Here is a 17,905-nt window from a genome sequence, read left to right as displayed (position 1 = left end):
AAGTTTCGTTCTTTACGCTGTGGGATTTGTTACCGCATTTTTTAAATGTTCTTTAGTGCTCTTTTCTGTTTGCACGCGATCTGTTCAATCTCAAAACCTGGTGAGGAACAGAAAAAGAGAAAATATCATTTCATTTGAGTAAGTTTAATAATAATTTGCTAAAAAGAAAATTATATCGTAAAAATACATAGTAGAAAACGATCAGGCGAAAGCCGTGAATGCAAAGCATTTTTGCCAATCTGAGTGATATTTATCGTCTTATAATGCAGTCAAAATTAGGTCATAATAAAGACCTAAATTAATTCGCGCGCACTACATCAGCGTAAATTACCGTTGCCGGACAATAATCCCTGAAATAAAAGGATCCAAAATTTAGAGCCTACGCTGGCGGTGCGACGGTGGCGGACGCCTGCAGCGAAAAAGGGGGTGGGAGTATAAGCTAAGCGAAATCCAGACTTATTGCCGCGGAATTGAAAGGCGGCTGCAGCGGCGTTCTGCAGGGAGAGCACTTTTCCGCAGATTTCGTTCCCGAATCTTCAAACGTCATTGAAGCAAAGCACGGGCGAATTTACGAGGGCTTAAAAAAATAAAAAAAACGAAGAAAAACGACGGAAAAGAAAAGAAGAAAGTCGCCTTTGAAAATCCTGATAAATGTTAGGGAAAGGTGACGGACCGCGAGGGCGTTGCTTGAGCGTCGGCCGCTCGCGCGTCTTTAATTGGCTGCGATCCGTTTACTCTCGCGAGCTTTTGCGTCTCTGTTTGCACAGGCGCTTCCGCTTGTCTCGTGCTTCATCGTCCGAGGAATCTTCTGCTTTTGATGCGCAGCGAGAGCAGCCATACTCTTCATAAGCGTTGGCAGCCATCATGATCGGAAGCGAGAAGTCAGACACTCGCTTCTCTGAAAGCTGCCTATATCGATGATCTTTTATGTTATTTATCGTTTCAAAACAATTTAGCCGCGTTCTTTGCGTAAGCAAATCCTAGCTTTGTCATATTCAATCAGAGAGACGCTGAATAACGTAGAAGGCACGTATTTCGAATTGTGAAATTCGCGAATTTGAATCAAGGTCGAAATCAATTTAAATCGTTGAACAAATTCCTCGTTGATAACTCAATCTTCAACGCAAATAAAAATACCTAGACCTCTTGCATCACGCGCTCATAAAGCAATCTGGCATCGTTGATACGCGAGGTAATGAGAAAGAATTTATTCGATCGTTCATTTAAGAGCGAGAGAGAGAGAGAGAGAGAGAGAGAACTGGCTGGCCAAGGCCATATAAGTTGCTTGCGCGCATAAATTCTCAAAAGTTTACTCGGGCAGCGCACTCTTGGCGAAAAAATTTCATTAGATGGAAAGCTAGTCGACGATGAACTTGCTCGCGAAAAAGAAGAAAAAAGAAAAAGAAAGCAAAGGGAAGAAAAGAGTCGAGAGGAAGAGAGAGAGAAAAGGAAAGGAGGCGCACAATGGACGAGCGATATAATGGTCGCGAGCGTGGCGTATGAGCCCTCGAGTGTGCTTTTCGCAAGGCGAAATAAGAACCGCGAACAAATAAAGCCAAAGTCTGGCGCAGCTCGTTGCCAAGAGTTCAAAAATCTTCGCGAATGGAAGGCAGAGCTCTGCGTGCAGGACAAACAACTTTTTCGCGCTCGCTCTCGATGAGTTATGCTGTCTCTACTTTCGGGATATTTGGTCGCGGTCCGTTTGGCGCGCCACTACGCCACGCGAGGGATTCGCCGACATTGCATATGGAAAGAGAAAAAAAAACACGAAAGGCTTGCAAGAAGGCGAATGCGCACGCACACCGAAAATATCGCTCGACAGAAATCATAAAAGCACCATCGAGTAACTTTTCCTGTTTGCCGTTGCCGACGGGTAAGGTTCTCACGTGATGCCTGAATTATCGATGCTCGCTCGTAAATAACAATCAGTTGTACGCTGCGGCTCTATATAGTGAATCTCGCAGAAAAACATTTTTTAGCTTTACAGGAACGTGAGTTTAGTTTATATTGGAAGGACAAATGTTCTGTGCTGATTTATTGCAGATAAATTCAATTCCAGAACAAAACTATTTATAAATAAAGAGATGAGCAGTTTTAGTCAATAATCCTCTTGTCGGTTGTTTACTTGAAGCTGAAATTTTTTACGCTTTTCTAAACACCGCGTAAAGTAAAAATCTCGTGGAACTGCAGTAAAAAAGAACGATACACAACAAAAAATTGCACCCACGAAGCCGAGAGACTACGAAGGTCTGCTAAATCGCCGACGTGCTGCGCGCGAACAATTCGCTACATCATATCTCGCACCCCTTTTGCAGTTTTTGCAAAAAAAAAAAAAAATGAAAAAAGAAAGCTGGCACTAACACACAGAGCCTAAAAGTGAGGTTTGTGGGCTGTAAGCGCAACGTGCGTGTATTGCTGCCGTCGGACAGTAGCGGTAGCAGCGCACGTGCGTCCTCGTATTAGAAACCGAGGGAGCGACGGAAGCTGAGCCAGCCCATGGACCTTTTTCGCAAAGCTGTCACGAGCTCGAGGCTCAATACTCTCGCTGGCATATTTCATGTCGCGCTAGAGACATACGCGGTTGCCCCTTTACGGGGAATCTCATTTTATTGCCGGCTCGGACCTTCGCACAATTCTTCCTTTCTTATTCCCTTCTTCTGTTTCACCACGATGTGTCTTCGAAATATAATTTTAGATTATTGCAAGAGCCCCCGTTAATCTTTCGTCGTGTGCGTATCCTTTAACTTTTCTTCGCTGAGATCATGCGAATCCCTTTTGCGCGCTGCCTGTAATATTATGCCTGCTTTTACGTGTGCACTTGGGTGTATACTAATGTTGCGTGTTAATTTATGTTGCAGGTGAGTCGCCGTCCAGCACCAGCCGTTTTTGTAATGCCAAATAGGTATGGATGTGCGCAACTGTCGATATTGTCGTAGCTTATCGGTGTTGCGGCGATCGGAATAATGCTGCAGCCCGGTGAGTGTGATGAAGTACCCCGACGACTCTCCCGTAGCTCTCTCGCAACAAAAATGCCCTTAAACTAGTTTTATTTCAAAACAACAATTACTGCACTACACATCCGCCATCACATTTATATTTCATACATTTGGAACAATTTCACTTGCTGCTCTTCTGTTACTCTTTTTTCCTTCTGTTGCGATTATATGCTCTCTATGTCAAAGGATGCGCAGAAGCTTATGTATTCACCTAGTCTAGAGCCATTAATTCGATTTGTTTGTTATTTTGTTGATTTTTCGTTTGTTTTGTATATTTACAAAATTGATGAAAGGAAAAATTTCGTGTAAATTGAATTCCTACTATATGCGTTCGTTCAATATTCAACGGCTTAGTCTGTTAGTGCTTTACAACGAAAACTGAATGTGAAACATTTAAAATTGAGGATGATGAATGATCTTTTGAGCCGTTTAACCTTGGACGACAAATCCGTATTGCGTGTAAAATAAAACAAAATGGACGACGGAGAGAGAGAGAGAGAGAGAGAGAGAAGATTTTTCGCGCGTGCGGGCATGAACTGACAAAAAGGCATGCATATTTATCGATGGAATAAGATTAATTGAAAATGGCGTGTTAAAAGAGCTTGCGGTGTATCGAAAATGCATATTATGTTTTATATATATATTCATTGTGGAAACAAAAACTAAAACCTAAAATACGTAAATTGAGCTGCAAAAAAGCATTCACTTAGGTATTTAAGTCATACATCTAGGCTAGTTAAATAATTATTGCAATCGTGAGTGAAAAAAACGAGAAACCGAGTAACTGCTTAAATATGATACTATAAATAGTCGTGCGAATCTTGCTGTACAAATTTTGTTCTCCAATTTTTTTTATTAACTATCAATTATTATTGACGTACTCATTAAGTTTATTATTAATATTATTATTTTTCAATTATTAATTAATTATTAATTAATTATTATTGTATTTTGCCGCTGCAACGCAATAAAAGTGCAAGTGTGTATATGCTCACGGTGCGTGCGTTTCTCCCCGAGCGAAAAAGAAACACGACGACTGCTGTTGATGTTATATTTTTGTTATTTTTTATTATATTTGTCCTGTATAAAGCGATCGTCGCCATGCACGAAAAACGCGTCTTCACCGCGCGTCAACGATGCGACTAATGAGAGATTCATTTAAAAAATCTGTAATATTTATAATTTGTAACTTTGTGCTACGATAAATTAAACGGTGAAGACGCATTCTTCCATCGTGATCGTTGGAAAAAAATATATAAAGAGAGATGAGTGAGTGAGTTAAATATAAATATATAGAAAAAATATAGATATATATATACATATATATATATTCGTGTTCAAAAACATTTTGTTATTATTGTATAGAGTGTGAGGAGAACGTACTCGCCCAGTACCTGCAAAGAAGGTGGTAATGAGTATCAATTGCGCAGTTCGATTAAATAAGCAACAGAAAGAAAAAAAATGCCTTCCTCGAGTTTCGACATACGTAATAAATAAACGATAACAAAAAAAACCAGTGACAAGTGATCTCTTTCTCCCTCTCGTGGATCTATATATACTGAACAAAAAAATTCGCGCAAATTAAAAAAAAGATGTGAACTGAGCGTGGAGGGTCGCTACGGTTGAGCACGAAAGATACTTATGTACGTAAACTACGTAGTACCTAATGACAAAAGCGAGGACTCGCGTGTGCAGCCGAGTTCTTAATTAATTTCATTCTAGTTAGAAAATGTATACGATTAGCGTTTAGCCAAGTAAACTTGAAAACAAATAGAGGCGAGTAAATAAAACAAAAAAAACATAAGTGGCAAGGCAGCAAAACGTAGGTCGGTCGCGTCGTCGTAAAAACGGCGCGCGATCCGTATACGGCTCCAGTATTTCTTAAGAGGAATATTTGTAATAACGTATAAGAATTATTTATTTTGTGGATCTCTCCGTACGAAAGAAATTGAAAAACGAAGAATTTTTTTTGCAAAACAAAAGCAAGGCGTATACATTACTGTACGTCTGCGTGAGCGCGTCTGCGCTCTCTCCATTGTGTATACTGTACGATTAATTAGCAAGCGAGCGAGCAGCCGCCCGCGAGATGTACGAGCGCGCGAGTTTTTAGTGCTATATACATTGTAGCCGTGTTTTTCTTCTATACATACTTCTATTAATTCTTTGTGCGTTTTCTTCCACTTTTTCTCTCGTTCTCCTTTTATTTTTAATCAGTTGTCTGTCTTGGATATAAATATGTGTGAGAACGTATACGTTGATGTATCGATTCCGCTGTGACGAAATTAACTCTTCTTTTGTAACATAGTAGCAACTATCTCGTAAACATATATTGATTATAAATATTAACGATCTCGTCGGCGAAGAAAATTAAAAAGTGAAGTGAACGTGAAAAAAAAATCTGACATGTATTATTATGTGTATAATCCGTGAATCGCGGAATATTTCTTTTTTGCTTTGTTTTGCGAAAGGAACGATTAATGCCGGTGAAAGTAATCCTAATAAAACATAAAAAAATGGCGGACGGCTCAATTGACGTTCCGTTCAATCTTTTTTGTCATTGTAAACATTTATGCCGATTATACGATTGCTATTAAAATAATAATAAAAAAAGTCGAATAAATGCGATTCGAGTGACGAATCATCAGAAAAATAATAGAAAATTGGCTTTTATTTTTTTCACTCGGCTCTCAGGCCGTGTGGCATCCTTATCCTTCCTCCTAAATATCAATATTTTGTTTCGATTATGCTTGTGCTTATTATCATTGATTTTATATGAATTATGTTCAGAAATTAATTTCTTTTCAATCAAATTATTTTGTAACTGATAATAATATTCGAAGACAAGTCCATGCGTTTTTATAATGCAACGCTGAACATCTTGAGAATGGTGAAAATATAGCGGGCAACGCTACGCTCCAGTGGAATGAATTTGAGGTAAGGCCACGAGGTACGTAAGTAAGTGACGATGTCGAAGGTGAGGTAAAGGTGAAGCAGGTCCGCCGTCGCGTCGGCAGCGCAACTTCGGTCCGCCCCATGCGTTCATTGCTTTGCGGAAACTTCTGTTTCTCATCAAAAAGTTGCGACGGGGATGTGCGCTCGGAGCGCGCGCATTATATTCTGAAACACGCCTTGCCACTTGAAGTACGACCGTGTCGCGGAAGTTCTTGATCCTTTCTTGCCGAGAAAGAGCGCGCGTTCCATCCCACGCTTGCCGACGACGCTGCCTCGAGAAAAACTGCAGAAAGTGGCGTTGTATAACGCAGGATTAACAACCCTTTCTTGAAAACTAAGAAATACCGTCGACTCTCCCCGCGCTTAGAGCTTGTTTATTTAAATCATTCGCTTATTCAAATCCTTATTATTTATATCTTCTTTAGTCTAATATAGTCATTAGCGGGATGAATCGTATAAAACGTACTTTAATTAACCACATAATTCGCTCAATATCACATTCGAGAGCGCGAAATGGAAGAGGGCCAAGTTTGACGTAGGTCCTATGGTAGAGCTCATCACGTCGACCTTCTCTTATATGCGCCAGTCGCAGCAATGAAGAAAGGAAAGGAACGAAAGAGATTTTACCAAAGCATACTCAGAGTAATAACTATCAATACGGCATGGTCGATTGAGTTGCCGTGCTTTTTATTTGGCCCGTCGGAAAAATATCCGGCAGGGAGAGAGCGAGAGAAAGCGCCGGTGTTTTTATGGGGTGAGAAATCGGCCATTTCGCGCGTTATCTCTCTCCCGAGCACTCGCGCGCGTCGTTATCAATTTTTTCTCGCAGCTATAGGATCCAGCATGCACGCCGCACCGACAATACGTGTGCTGCTCTCTTTACGACACTTAAAATCCAAGCAGTCCACTCGGCTGCGGCTGTCCATAAAAATAAGTCTCCGGGAGTCCGAAAGATATTAATATGTTATTGCGGAAAAGACGCTCTCATGAAAATCGACAAGGACGCCAAAAATATGTCTCTCCTCCTTCCCGAGAAGCAGCAAGCGGGGAATGCACACATGCCCTTATTTGCGCGGGGATGGCAAGCCAGTATGGGTGGGACAGTGCGGTAGGGGGTGGGGTGAACTTGGTTGGAATTCAGCAGACGCCATTTGTATTAATGAAGCCAGCGACAATGCTGCAAGCTCGATGAATTATGAAATCGAAACAGCGCTACTGCGCTTTAATATCGTGACTTTTCGCTCTATCTCGTCGCCAAAAAAAAATAAGTTTACTGTTTGCTTCTCATCGCTCGCTGCACTGCTATACGTGCTGAAACTTGGCCTTTTCCAGAGTGCATGTCTCTGCTCTCGATAGCGACGATCTATGTGTTTTGACGATTCTTCCGGAGCACCGTTTCTTGACTTGCTATGATAAATAAATAATCGTATATTAATTGGTTGTTTCGGATTTAAAAAATTCAATAAAAAGTTAAATTATTTGTCCAAACGAGCTTTAAAAATCAGATTTCTTTGGATCACAATATTCAACAAGAGTCATTACTAAAAAAATCATTAACTCGAGTCTTTAAAATAATCACGTCATTCAAAGAAACGATAAGCATCAGGCGAGTGTTACGCCTCCAATATATTACGTATACGCGTGCGTAAACGGAACAACCCTCCGCTCCATCGCCGAGTAAATCGATAGAATTTTCATTTTCCCTAGCAAAGCAACCATATTTCCTCGCAGGAAAAACAGCAAAATTATGACAAGCCCCGACACAGCAATATATCGTCGGAGATAAAGATTCCGAGGGATCTAAAGCCTCAGCTCCTGGCTCTTTTTCTGCGAGGAAGGGGAGCGACGTGGCGCGCATTCGTCTCCGAGCTCTAGGATAAAACGAGAGAGAGAGAGAGAGAGAGAGAGAGAGAGAGAGAGAGCGCTTTACTTTGGATTACGGTTGGGGGTGGCGCAATTTACAGCAGACGTACGCGGCTGGAGCACCTGTTCGTTGGAGATGGAACGCGGCATGGATTTTCGGGAGAAAGGGTCGGGGAAATGGCGCAGACGTTGCGGTAATTGAATCTCGCTATACGTAAGTCGCAGCTTCGCTCGCGAGATCTCGTAAATTTGCCGGGGCACCTTCTTTTTTGTCTCGCCGAGGCTGCCGTGGCGCTGCAGCTGCAGCTCGCTTTGAAGTCTGCCTGCGTAATAAGGCATCGCCACGGCGTCTTTAATTAATTTTTTCAATTAAGCTCCCGGCTGCGCCTCGCGTTTGCTTCTTGTCCGTTCGCCCGGCTGCACGCAGGCACGCGTAATCAGGAGCAAAGAGTTGGCCGCCTATTCCGCTCGCGGCTGCGTTCGTCGGGGCGCAGTCGTCACGTGCAATTAAATTGCGATCTAGAGCAGAATGGCGCATGGCGCGGCACGCGAGCATATCTAATCCGAACTAATTGTTAACGCGAGTCTAAATCATTGGCCCCTTATCCCATGTTGTTTATCGTCAAAATAAGCGACGAGGAAAGCCTTAAATACGAGCTTTGGCCCAAGGTCCAAATGCGGATGCTGCACAAATATGCCGGCACCGTTTGCCGCTTGCCGCTTGCCGCTTGCTGCTACTGCCGCCGTTGCCGCCGAGCCGCGCTCCGCCTTCATATAATTATTTCCTGCACTCTCTCGCGCTATTTGTGCGCGCCGCCGCGCCAGACCTCGCGACCCTGTATATTTCGTCAGCTTGTTTGCTTACATAGCTCTTTGCACACTTCTCGTATTTATCATTTGCTGACGCTCGCTCTGCCTCCTCCTCCTTCTCCTTCTTCTTATTGCATCTTATTGCTTCTCCCATATCATTTTCTCGATAAAGTCATTACGTTTTACGAATGATCGATCTTTATTGCAATTGTTAACTAGTACCTTGTAATTACATGAAGACGATTCGAGTAGTATTGTTCAATTAAAAGATCCAAGAATTACGTTTAAAAATAACAAACAATCGAAAAAGATCGAAATCGAAGAAGCATATATTCGCACCCTCCTACAACGCTGCTTGGTGGTGAGGAAGAAAATCAAGTACTCTCTCTCTCTCTCTCTCTCTTTCTCTCTTGGTCTTTGGCTCATCGTTCATATCCGCCACAACGTGTATAATGCAACAACGCGGAAACGAACTGTAGTGCCGCGCGTCGCGCACATAGGATTTTCGCGAGCGCGCCATTGTGAGCGCGCGCCGCGTTTGAAATAAGTGGCGCGCTCGGGTAATTCCAGAAGCGCCGCCGCCGCGGTTATTTCGCAAACGCACACACGTACTCAGAAATGAACTGGCCGCTGTGCGGCTTGCTACGGCAATGATCTACGACTCGTTCGTTGCCATTGTAAATACAGTCCCTTTGCGCACCCCTCGAGCTCGCGGCCAGCACTTTTTTCGGCCTTGGCGATTAATTTCTTTAATACTTTATCTAAAACCATATCCGCGGTGGCCCAAACGCGAGCATAAAGAAAAAGAGCTTCAATGCTTCTCGCGCTTTAATTCAATTCCAGCTAAGCACTATAGATCTTCCGAATTCCCGAGGATTTTTAGGAAAGACTTGGTAAGAAACCCTATCTGTTCTACTGTGGCCCCCCACTCCCCGAGTGACATTATTTTATTCACCGCGAGAGAGCATTAGAGAAAGCAGGAGACACCTCTAATTTCGCGCAACTCTATAAAAACGTCCGACCACTTGACGCACGAGCCAGGCCTTTTCGCGAGTTCGGTTGTTTCTCGTGTAAATAAGGTCAACACCACCTAGTCGCTGACTGATCGCGAGCTTTGATCGCTTTACGAGTGTAGTCAACGTGTCCGCGAGTCTGGCTTTATCAAAATAAGTTCACGGCGACGAGCTGCCAGTCTCACACCTCTTTGTTTGTATCTTTTATGTGAGCTCGAAATTACTTTGTTGCACGGGCAGGATGAACTTTCAAAGTCGTACTGGATTTCGGTGTATATTTTGATAAGAGCATCAAGTCTCACGAACGTCAAAGTTTTAACGATTTCTCAACAATACTATTTCTTTCGTACGTTTGCAAGAAATAATAATAATAATGATATCTGGAAACAGTGCCAAGTACAATGAAGTGTATATTCAAAAACCCTGAAGATAACGATGCTAACTATAAAGATGGCGAAGCTTCGGTGCATGAATAACCATCCCATTCATAAGTTAACAAACGCTTGCGGCACCCTTCTCTCTCTCTCTCTCTCTCTCTCTCTCTCTCTCTCTCTCTCTCTCTCTCTCTAATATCGCTCACGAGCAGAGCAATATCCCGAAATAGCCGGAAATCGTTCTCTACGTCAAAAGTAGGAGTAGTAGGCCTCGGTCGCTCGCCAAAAGTACGCGGCGTATAACTGATAATACGAGACAGCGGCCGAAAAAGCTCTTTGGCAGCTGGACCGCGTCCTTGTCCGGCTGCTCGAGCGTGGAATAATACAAGAGGAGCGCGCGAGTCTCACCCCTGCTTCCACACCAGCCAAAGCAGCAGCAGCCGTCGCCCACAGATAAATCTCACCGCCCTCTAATTGGCCTTCCCTCTCTCGTGCGACCTATTCCTTCGGCTGCTGCTGCTGCTGCTTCTGCTGGCGGGCAATGGTCCAGGAAAGTCTCGCGACATCCTTTTCTCCGACCGATCGATTTTACTCACGTCTCTTCTTCTTTCCTCGATGGTATTATTCTGCTTGTAATTGCTTGCGATCTACGAGCCTTTTTTGTCGACGACGTGCACCCCGTAGCGTTCTTTTTTTGTTTTAATTCCGGTGCAAGATAGCAGTTTGTAACGTAAGTTAGGGGGTGAGTTTTATGTGTAATAGATTGCAGGCTGATTAATATCTTGAAGTAGCTACGGAAATATACATTTTCTTAGAGGGATGTTGATGAAAATGCATTATTTTAATGAAGCCCATTACTTATTTCAAGTCATTGACTTTCCTTTTATTACACTAAAAGTGTTATCTTCCTTTCTATCGCTTGTTTATAAATTATTTATGTGCACGCCTGTCTTTCAGAGACATGCTCGAGTCCTTTTTTCCAGAAAAGGAAAAAAATGAACTGTTGCACTTTTTAACCTTGAATAATTTCAGGAATTACCTGATCGCGGGCACAACAAATATCCCCCATGCCATTTCCACTTGCCGAAAGAAAGTCCAACAAAAGAATTTCAGCGCGTCACATCCTTGTCGAAATTAGATTATCCGTGGCAGGTATAATGAGAAGTTCGAGGCTAAACAGCTCGTAAAGGCAAATACCTGTTCCTCTTGCTCCAACTTCGCCGCTTACCTGCGCGCCGCCGCCGTCTAGTCAGGCGACAATGAAGAGAAGTAGAGCAAACGTGATACGCCTTGGAACGGCCTTTCTCCCGTAGGAGGCTTTCTCCGTCGAGAAACACAAGAGTCGCTTTGCTTTCGGCAAAAAAACCTTGGGGCTCGGAAATGCATGTATATGCGTGCGCGCGCGGTGTTTGCGGAAACGTCACGCTGCGGCCGGCCGACTTTTAACTTGCTAGCCAAAAAACCTAACGGAATCTCATTGTCGCGAGTGGCGCTGAGCGAACTGGCCTCTAGGTGTGCGGCCTCCGCGATGCCCCAAAAGTCGTAAATTTTCTTACTGATCCTTTTCGCTGGCACAGCTAAGCTTTTTTTCCGGCGTTTTTCATTACGCAAAAGACGATGAGGGTAGATGGAAGGATGTGTCCTTGAGCGCGGATATAAACGACAGAGAGGTTCGCTCTTTTTTGGAAAAACGGAAAATTCGATATTTGCGGAGAAACTATACAGGAGTTACGCAAAGGAATTTATTAGCATTCTTATTTATATAAATAAAAATAGATGTATATATAAATAATTGAAACGTGCATGTATTTAGTTGATAAGATTGCTTATAAATTTAGCTTATTTTTGTTCGCAATGAATAGCGGTCCATGTGATCAAACTTTCAGCTTCCTCAGAGGGATAGTTTCACGTTTATGTCAATTTTTTGACCTATGACCGCTTTTGGAAATCAGGCAGAACCGTACACGTGGTTATTTTCATGATTCTGTGTATGTTAAATGCAACCTTTTGCTTGCGTTTCATCAATGAAATGCATTACTCCGGAATTTCCAGCAGTTTTTTGCCGCGAGATGACGGCAAAACGCAATGCGATCTCCTCCGTTCAAGTATAAAAATACGTCGTAAAGCCCGTCAACACTTTATATACCTATCCGTGCATATCGTTTGCCGGATCACACGTTCGGATCACAGGTGGCTATTTAATCGCATCGCACTCCTCGCAACGACACAAAAGAGAGTAATAAACTGTTCATCGAACCGGCAAACAAGCGCAGAGTTCGTTAATTCGGCTCATCCCTGTGTGCCGCCGCCACTTAGACTATTAATCTTTATGGGCGTCGCGAGAAGTAACGCGATACTCGGCGCGCGCGAAGGGTGAAAAAGAAATGGAGTCCGTGTAACGCGCACCCTCTACTCCGCGGGAAGGCGCGACGCGGAGAGACAAAAGGCGGCAATAATTGTTGGAAAGCCCCGAGGGGGGGTCTGCACTCGCGCGCAAAGAGCAAGGAGTAGCGAGAGGGAGAGAGTGAGTTAATAATGCCTCGCGAGGAAGCACAGCGCCCGAGTTAATTTGTAATCGCTTCGGCTATATGGCTATTTTTTGTCTCTCGAGCTTCGGCCCTTATTCTTCTCCCTCCTCTCGACTTTCTCCGATGGGTCTACTGTCCTTTCTTGTTGCTCAGGCAATATCTTGCCTGGAAAGGCCCTTGGTTTTTCACTTTGTGTTTCACTGACTTTTCAACTGACTTTTCGAGCCTATGCCTTTTCCAATCATTATCAGCATTTCACTCTGACATAATTTTTTACGATCTATCAAATTTATTGAATATAATAATGATCTTTAAAAATTTAAATAATCTTCCAAGCTTTTATGTTCCTAATTATACATCGTGATTTTATTGATTATGCTTCTAACCGCTTGATACATTAGACTTGTTAAGTATTCCATAAACGAGCTTATATATTTAAATATTTTTATATTTTATTGTATAATAAAAAATGTTTTTGAAGTTTTTACATTTTATATTAAAATTTTTTCTTCCCCCGATACTATTTAGTCATCCATCAAGATATTAATTATCAAGAGAGGATATAATTGTCCTGAATATTGATAATCATATCTAATTTATTAAAAGATTCAAAAACATTTCTAATAATTCTAGTTCAGTCAAATTTCAATTTTCATAAACAATACTGGTAAGGTTAATAGGTTAACAAGGAGAAAAAAAGAACGAATCCAATAACCAATGAGGCGTGAACTTGAATGATTATAACAAATTTTGCCGAGGAGAGTAAAGGGTAGAATGCTAGAAGAATGGATGCGGGTGATCGGTCGAAAATATAAGTCTGCGGTATACACAAGGATACTATGATGGTTATGCAGCTCGGTCCGCTGAGGGCGGCAGCCTGATAACGTACAATAACTCGCTCCCCGCGCGCGCTTAAATAATACCAAAATAAAGCGAAATAACCCTTCTTCCGTGAATGCGCAGAGAGAGAGAGAGAGAGAGAGCGAGAGAGCGAGAGAAAGAGAGAGCGAGACAGCACTCTAGGATCGCATGCGTCCTAGGCAGAAAAGTGGTTAAGAAGAAAAAAATTTGTTTACAATGAAAATGCCATCTGAATTTCAAATAAACTTCGCTGAATTAACTTGCTGCCAAAGGAAAAAAAATGAGTGCTCACGCGGAAAAAAAAACCGGTCGTTTCGAGGGAAGAAGGTGATCGACCCGCGGCAGTCTAGAATTCCAAACTTTGAATTTCAAAAAAGGCTCGATTTTGCGCTACGTAAAGTCTGTCGAATTGTTGAAAATCGATGAATAAAATATTATGAACATAGTTGAAATGGCTGCCTGAAAATGGAAAATCTGTTTAGTTGCAGTAAAATATATACAAGGCAACGAAAATTCACTTGCATAGTCTACTGAGAATATCATTGTGAAAGATTTGCAACAGAATAACAAAATAAGAAAACGATAACGAATCGTGAATTTGATAATAAAAACTAAATAAAATATTTCACGCTCAAGATATTTTTTGTTCAAAGAAGAGAATAGTAAGAAGTCGTACTAATATTTACTGATTAGAAACAATAGACTGAGCGTATAAAGTTTGCAGCTCTTATATTGCAAGAAAAATCGTCCACAAGACGCCATTATAGATATAGCCAAATTGCTTTGGTAGCACTCGGTGTGCGTTGGCGGTGGCGGCGATGGCAATCGATTGCTCTCTCTCTCTCTCTCTCTCTCTCTCGCGGCAGACAGAGAGCCTCGCGTCGCATGATATATCCTGGCATGTACGCGCGTTTGCCAGCAGCTGCGAAAAAAAAATCTGGCTAGGTCAGGCCATCTCTCCGCGACGGCATCTTGCCAGGAGGATCCCTCTCTTTTTCCCGAGGGGGTAAAAGAGAGAGAGAAAAAAAAGGAAAATTTTCCGCTATCGGCAGCAGCAGCAGCAACATCGCGCCCACCCGGAAGAGCTAGAGAAAGAGAGATAGGCACGCTTCCTCTGCAGGCAAGACGAGCGTGATGGATCGCGACATCGGGCATTCGAGAAAGAGAGAAGAGAAGAGAGAGAGGAAGGATGGAAATGGGGGAGGGGAAAACATGGCTCTGTGTATACTGCCAGCGGCTCGAGACGCACGCAGCATGAAAAGAAGCTGACGAAGGGGGTGAGAATTGTACGGCTATGCTAGATAAAAGTGTCGAATGGCTTTTTCTCGCGGCAACTGCTGCTTGTGCCGCTGTCGCTGCCTTTTGCTGCTGCTACTGCTATTACTACTGCTGTTTTGGATGCGGCAACGTTTCTTTATGTGATCAGGAGATATATTTTCGAGAATCCCGCCTGGAATAATATTTATTCAAAAAAATTTTGGAACTTACATTAAGTTTTTTACTGTAGATTTTGTTTATTTATCTTTATTGAGGTAATCATTCTTCATAACTAAATTTTCAATTCGATTTTATCATATCACTCGTAATGTATAAACCAATAACCTGCACATAATAATATCCATAAGTTTTTCATTATTGTTCGTCGGCAAATGACAAATTCATGCATGCAATTTGGCAGATTAAATTCAAGTTACAGGCGATCACTTGATGTAGCGTCAATTCAGAATTTGGTTCAAGTTTCAGTCACTATAAGAATACGTTAATTGATACCGCGGTTGCATCTGAAAATTCTACTTCCAAAGATATATTCCCTTGTGTTGTTGTAAATCGTGCGTGTACTTTATTTGACGTCAATAATATTTTAGATGTTGCTTCGCCGTTTTCATACAATAGTTATCATTTGTAAATAAGTAGGGTGTCGAGAAGGTATTAATTAGAATTGATTTATCAATCAATCACTGTGGTTGATCACTGTATTGCAATAATATTGCTTGAAAAACTTTGCACGTAATCCACTGAAAAGCTGAACAGTCGGCCTTTCAAAACTTGTACTGCCTACCTTTGAGTGAAAGGAATGCTGTGAATACGTTTTTCGACACGATACATGCGACATAAATACGGAAGAAAACGGCGCGGGGAGGATCAGCTTGTTTTGCCGCCTTTGCTTGGCTTGCAAAGCACACAACTTTCCTATACGACTAGTCGCTCTCTTTCGGAATAGTTCTCTCAAGCGTACATAGTAGCGGAAAAAAAGGCGTTCGCCGATGTAGCGATTTTCCCGCTCGACGGAGACGCATCCGCGTGGTGCTTGCTGCTGCATACACACAAACACACGCGCGCCCGTCCATAATATATCTTGGAGCTTATCTGTGCGTTCTCTCCTCTCTCCTCTCGGACTGGCTGGCGCTGCTGTTTACTGGCCGATAGACTCGCCAGATAGCGCCAGTCACTTACTTTTATATATCGCCTGCGCTCTCTCGCTGCGTCACCCCGTATTCGGACAACTTGGTAAACGCGTCCAACCAGCTGGCAAATGATTTAAGAATTATAATATATGGATGCGTGTACGTGCGCATGCGCATCCGGACAGACGCTCGGGAAAATTCTCAACCTGCGTATTTTCCTTGCCAATTTTCCGAACTCCATAAGGATCCATTCGCGATATTTTGAGATGAGCTCGTAAAGCCGACTCATTTTTGTAATTTCAAGATTTATTCCAGTTGCGAGCCCTGGAGCTTAATTACGGTTTAGACTCCGCTCTTAGATAATCAGACGATTTGCACATGACTTCATCCGTTGCGAGATCTACGAGGTTGCATCTGTAAATAAATCCCGCTGATTTTATGAGGAGCTTTATGAAATCTATCGCTAACAAGTTAGCATAGTCCTGCATATTTTCTTATTTTCATTTTCTCTCCTAATTGCTTGTGCGAACGGTGTGTTTAATTGTTTAGGTGAATTTATGGGTGTATACGCAACATTGAACAATATGAAAAGGGGTTCTATGTAAAAAAAATTACATTTCTCAACGATTTTTCAATGAAAGTCTAGAATAGCAATTACAAATGATAAATGCATGACAAAACATCTGTTTATATCAATGATGAATGATAATTAGTCTTATTTTTTCGAGCATAAGTATCTTTTGCAATCTATATTTATTTCGTATTTGATTAACATTCAGTAAGGGTAATGAATCATAACTATGTAACACAACTGTTACAAAATATAAGTACTATCTCTTTCTAAAATGAAATATGAAAAAACTACAAATGATAATGATACATTTAACACTTACCTTTAGTTCCTGATAAATTTCTCAGGTAAATTTTTTCTTTCGCTTTTCCGGTATTCATCTTGCGTCATAATCGCATCTGAGAAATCGGTTCGCTCTCATAAACACACCTTTTGCCGCGAGTGCACACTCGTTCGTTCGATTCCCAGAGCGTCGCGGTTTTATCGATCCCGCGAAAGAGGCGCAAATGAAAAGTTAAAGAAGCCGCGAAACGAAGAAAGAAAAGAAGAGAGGCGCATTCTATCAACTAAGATACCTGTTGGATTTTTCCTATATAAAGCGAGGTCGTTTTTCACCGCCTTTGCGAATGGCTAACTTTTTGTTACGAAGTTGTGGATTTCTTGAAATTTCGTCGCGACACCTATCCCATTCCTTTTTCTATACATTCTTTAAGAGAGAGAAATCGTAGTTGGTTGTGAAAAATTGTCAAAGCTATAAAATCATGAGACATGAGCTTAGTTTTCAAGTAAATTACATCCGCGTTACCAAAGCATCAGTATACACAATTTATTTATCCACGTAACAAAACCATGTGAAACTTAGTCACATTAAGTATTCGCAAGATATGATTCTTATTTATCTATCGAGTATATATAGGAGTATCGAGCAAAGAAAATCAGTAACAATTTTTCTCTCCTCTGAAGCGACAAGCAAAAAATTTGAAAAGCATTGATGACTTCCACGCACAGTGGCAGCAGTTTTGCCTCAGGACCGGTAAACAGAAGAGAGAAATAGAACCTCGAATAAGACGTGACTACAGATATATATGACGGTAAAGAGTAAGAAAAAAACCGTACGCTGCGCTCTGCAAAGCAGGCAGAAACGCACACCCATGAGCCCGGAACTTCCGTTTCCTTCCTTCCGGCGTCGTCGTCGGAGTCGTTGTGGTCTCGCTGCTCTCTTCGTTTCTGATTGACGAGGCAAGTTTTCTCTCTCTCCCTCTCTCTCTCCTCTCTCGTTCTTTCTTTCTTCCGTATTTGGGTCGGATTATTCTTCGCGACTTCTTCTTGCCTGTGCGTGTACGTAGCGAGACTTAGCTGCCATGTCTCAAAAGAAAAAAAATGCGAACGAAGCGATCCTCATGAAAATTTCATCGTGGCAGCATTTCGGTAACACAGCAGCTGAAACCCAATTCCCCGAGCGAACTTCGGATGCCGGCTTCGAAACTCAATGGAGTTGTCAGAAAAGTTTTGCAGTAGCAATATATTTGCTG

The 17,905-nt window shown here is 42.1% G+C and overlaps 1 protein-coding gene across 4 annotated transcripts in view; it reads left to right on the top strand.

The window, feature by feature from the left end:
• The window catches only part of LOC131664933 (homeotic protein antennapedia-like), a 281,825-nt gene that overhangs the window by 102,402 nt on the left and 161,518 nt on the right, over positions 1 to 17,905 (top strand). For 2 of the 4 annotated variants that reach the window (XR_009301981.1, XR_009301978.1), the window contains one exon: positions 2,859 to 5,590. The exons of 1 other annotated variant lie outside the window; for it this stretch is intronic. The gene's annotated coding sequence lies outside the window, so the exon portion shown is untranslated. Of the gene's footprint in view, positions 1 to 2,858; positions 5,591 to 17,905 lie in introns of those variants that run through there. One more of the 4 variants, XR_009301980.1, reaches the window with a different exon arrangement.

The sequence above is a fragment of the Phymastichus coffea genome, unplaced genomic scaffold, assembly GCF_024137745.1.
Source record: "Phymastichus coffea isolate CEN01 unplaced genomic scaffold, Cenicafe_Pcof_1.1 PCOF00046, whole genome shotgun sequence".
Lineage (NCBI taxonomy): Eukaryota > Metazoa > Arthropoda > Insecta > Hymenoptera > Eulophidae > Phymastichus > Phymastichus coffea.
This window is presented reverse-complemented; position numbering and strand designations above follow the sequence as displayed.